Source organism: Salvia miltiorrhiza, chromosome 8 (assembly GCF_028751815.1).
Source record: "Salvia miltiorrhiza cultivar Shanhuang (shh) chromosome 8, IMPLAD_Smil_shh, whole genome shotgun sequence".
NCBI classification, from domain to species: Eukaryota; Viridiplantae; Streptophyta; class Magnoliopsida; order Lamiales; family Lamiaceae; genus Salvia; species Salvia miltiorrhiza.
Window position 1 is genome coordinate 34,349,085 of NC_080394.1, and position 4,496 is coordinate 34,353,580.

A 4,496-nucleotide genomic window follows, 5' to 3' on the forward strand; every position below is an offset into this window, starting at 1 on the left:
CGGCTACCAGACTAAATACCTAATCCAAGACGTTCTAACTGAGGCGATGTCCTCGATAGGTTAAGGTATGTATACTTATCTTGAGTATATCCTTAGGGTCTCATTAGAATCTTAATTCATTTGTCTCAGCATTGATCCACTGTCGGCGCTTCTAGCTATTATTAAACTCTGAACTATCTTCGAGAACTTCCCTCGTCTTACCCACTTGCGTAAACTTTTATGATCAATCATAATGGTTGGTAATTGTCAGTACCCATATCACATCTCGTCTTTCCAATTCGTAGTAGGTGATCGTAATCAATAGGTATTCTCAGTCATGTCCTCATCTAATATGATAGGTACTGTAAGCAGAATGGTTCCGAATACCTGAAACTATAAGCTGATAGCTTTAATCGAATTATTAACATCATATACAAAGCATTTTGACCCCTGGTAAGTCTAATTATGAAGTTCATTGATGAATCATGAAAGTTATCCTCAAGTCATAGCTAGTGATAATCGAGGCTAGAAGTGAGTCTCAACTTATTAGGGATTAGCTAACTGGTTACATAAGTCATACTCATCGCTATAAGCAATATCATACTTAAACTATCATTGAATAAGGCAATAGTCGATTAGGTGCTCCGTCTCGTGTGAACAACCTGAATGAAGAACTATGCCTGCTTCAGTGATTCGTGCGTGGCACTCCGCTTGCACTGCTTTCATTGGATTCTCTTCCTCTTTCTTAGCTCTTCACCATTGCTATAGTGAAAGACAATTGAGTTTCTAGTTTGTATTGTTCTTCTTGTAACAGTGATCATGCATTCTTAACGCATCTAAGTTCATTGAGATATCTAATCAATCAATAAAGCATAAAACTTGAATGTAAGCATCAGTACATTCATATAAAACGTGAACTTCTCAATGTTTTAAAATCATTACCACCTTCTTTCTTGCTGAGCATGACGATGTGATGAAGTGCTGAGCTTTTGTCGACTGACACTTTTATACTAATATCTAATCTAGGGCTAATTGGGTAACTCTTGGATTCAGAGCAAACGATCTGCTCTGATACCATTCTGTCACGACCGAACCTAATTAAGGATAATTAAATCGGGGAAACCGTGACTAAGGGAGGGAGATTAGAAGCGGGGATAGAAAGGGGGTGAATAAATAATGAAGGCTCGAAATCAAATCATTGTTAAGGAGGGACAATCATAAGATAACTGTTGTTTAGTCACAAGGACTCGATTAACTCGTGAGTTCGGATGAACCCGACTTAGCTTAAAGACATATTACTTGAGAGTATGCAGCGGAATAACATAATCTGATTACATGTATGAAGACATGTATCCAAGAGTCCATTTTAAACTCATGACAAAAGCTCCGCTCATCACTTCATCTTCATCAGCCATTGCTCAACCTGCACATTTAGAAATATATGCAGGGCTGAGTACAAAAGTACTCAGTGGGCACGTATGCCTAAATATACACATCATTGCGTAAAAACTATAAATTGTCATGCCATCATAAACAGTACAGCAAGGGAGTTTTAGCTAAAAGGTCCAAGCTTACTAAATTCATTTGTGATTCTTAAAGTTCGTCTGCAGACTAAGTTCTCTTGTAATCTATCATATCTGGAACTTTGTGCCGGAGAGGTGGCCACCTCTCACGGACACTTGACCGGCCAACCCGCTAGATGACTCACGGTCACTGGTGTACACTAGTCCTGGCAGGATAGCTATCAACTGCTCAGGACCCGAATTCGATTGCATCATTGGCAAAGCCAAAGCAGATAGATATCATACTAAAATTTAAACATTTTATGGCAAGACAATACTTGAAATAACTTTAACTCAAAGATTTTATCATGAAATAACATTGCTTGAACGTAACATTTAAACTCATTTGATATATATGAAAGTAATGCCCACCTGATAGCAAAGCTTTGCTACAGTTCAGTAACCCCTTGACTAGTTCTTACTCTTGCGCTTAACCTTTAATGCGAGAACATAAGGTCAAACCTTAACTCGATGAAAATTCTCAAATAAATGAGAATGCGTAAAATAAATATGCATGACTCATATTCCTTTAATTAATAATCTAACTATTGGATTAAAGCTCGTCTTATGATATCGGATTATTAATCTTAATTAATCCACCCTTCTTAGGATATTCTAGCCCGCTTACTAATTAATAACATCGTCTCAATTTATCAGTAATTAAAAATAATTGAGTCTAATTCATCGATTAACAAATCTATAATTAATCTCTACTTGGGCTCAATAGTTAAAGCAGTCCAAATTATTAAAAGAAGTCTAGCATTTTCAGCCCATCAGTCTGGGCCCAAATAATTAAATAATGCTAGCCCATTGCTAATCCATATAAGAATTCCTTAGCCCAAAAACAAAGAAGCCCAAATTACCATAATTTCGGCCCACTCCTCAAATAACTCTTAGGTCCAATCTAACAACCCATCTCCCATCTCTCTTCTCACATTCACGGCTGCACACGCAGCCTTCTCCTCTCACCTGAAAACTACCGCCGCGGGTGACCTTCTCCGGCGAGTCGTCGCCTGCATTCGTCGGCTCTGCTTTCGCCCCTGACTCCACCCCTCTCTCTCTGTTTCTCCTCTGCGATTTCCCCTTCACATTTTACAAATTGAGCCCTAGCTCTTTTCTGGAGTCGCCGCCGTCACCTCGGCTCTGAAAATCCGGCGACATCGCCGCCTTCTGAAGTCCGACCCATCGTCTGTCCTCTTCTCTCGCCGTCTTCACCTTCCTCAGTCTCGACGAAGCAACCCAATCGAGCCCTAGGTTCCTTCGGCTCAGGCGACATCGCCGCCACTTCCCGGGCTCGATCACGCTTCAGATATTCCGGCGGAGTCGACGCCGTTCTTCGGCTTGTGCCGTCTCCTGAAAACTGGCGTCTCTCCTCTCACTTCACAGATGCGAGGTAGAAAGAAGGTGAGCCCTAATTTCCCAAATCAGAAATCGCCTCCACCGCCGTCACCGAGTAACCGGCGAGCGGGGCCGCTTCTGACGCCGTTCTGAGGTCCGACGAGGTCGGCTCCTTCCATCGCTGTCAGTGCTGGGTGAAGGCACCACGAATCACCGCTGTTGCTCTTCCGAGCTATGGTGAGGCCGACGCACCATCGTTTCTCCTCTCAATTCCGCAATTTCAGAAATACACAAACTCAAAAGAATTGAGCCCTAGCTTCTCTTTCCACAAGGCGTCGCCGCTCTGTGATTCGGTGAGAGTCATCGTCGACCTGTTATCGCGAAAGGCCGCTGCCTTACTCGACTTCGGGCGAGACAGTAAAAGCTTCACCATCGTTGCTTCCCCTCGGTTTGACGGAACAGGAAGTCACCCCTCTCCCGGTTTACAGAAATAGGTACAGCAAAGTACCTCTCCCCTTTCCCCAAAAATGCTAAGTCAATTCAAACGCTATGGTTATTATGCAATATGAATCATCTTCACACCTTAGGGATTTCATGATTCTCGTGGAAGGGAAAGAGATTTCTAAAGCTATTGTTCATGAGTCTAGTGAGCTCTTGTTTTTCTATAATCTTGTGTTAGTGAAGTCTGTTGTTTCTATATGGGAAAAATGATTATGTTATTTATGCTTATTCTGAATTCTTTAGAAAATAACATACTTGTTGGATGATATGCAAACTGGATTCGAAATAAAGGAGCTTAGTATAGATACCTTGCAATTGTTTTGTGTTGGTAGCTGATGTTGTTGATTGGATTCAATGAGATGAAAGCTGAAACAGCAAATATTGTTTCTTGACAATTTCAGGAGGTACTAAAGAGGAATGGAGGAAATTCGAATCAAGACTTACCTCTCAAGGTTTGGCAGCAGAAATCATCTTACTCTCTCTCAAATCTGGTGTCTAAAATCTGGTGTCTAAGGGAATGAATGAAGAGTGTTGTTGGCTGATATGTTTATTGGAAGGAGTGCATTAATGGCTATACTTGAGTAGTCTACTAAAATGGCTGATTTTGTTCCCACACGCATGCCTTCCCTTTTCTTTTCTTGATGTAGTAGGTAGGAAGTTTGGTTTGTTTTCTTGATGCAGTAGGTAGGAAATAGGGATGTAGTGAATAATAAGTTGTAAAGTTGTGATGTGATGAATAAAATAAATCATTCTCTGTTGGTAAATCTATATATGTTATTAATCTCGGGTCTTGCTAAAAATACAAAATACTCTAAAAATTCTCATATTTTGATTGTTGACTTCTCATCCATTAACATCGTGACTTGTAGAATAAATCTAAATTAAATCTGTAGATTTAATTCACTTCACAAGCTGAAATAAATCCACGACTCGAGTGATAAAGGTAAATACATAGAAATGATATTTCTATTGCAAGTAAAAAAAAAAAAAAAAAACTTGACTTTACTAAGTCAGTTATAAATCTAAAATTATAAATTATTGACTGGCTCAATAATTCGATTGCGATCATAACATGCAATTGCATTAAATTCAAATATCTAGGCTAACTTAACAGGA

The 4,496-nt window shown here is 39.9% G+C and overlaps 1 long non-coding RNA gene across 1 annotated transcript; it reads right to left on the reverse strand.

The window, feature by feature from the left end:
* Positions 1 to 1,156: 1,156 nt before the first annotated feature.
* LOC130997875 (uncharacterized) lies at positions 1,157 to 3,880 on the reverse strand. Its single transcript, XR_009093236.1, has 3 exons — positions 3,689 to 3,880; positions 1,914 to 1,976; positions 1,157 to 1,402 (listed from the first exon to the last, which is right to left on the reverse strand). It is a non-coding gene; the product is annotated as an uncharacterized LOC130997875 (long non-coding RNA).
* Positions 3,881 to 4,496: the final 616 nt, after the last annotated feature.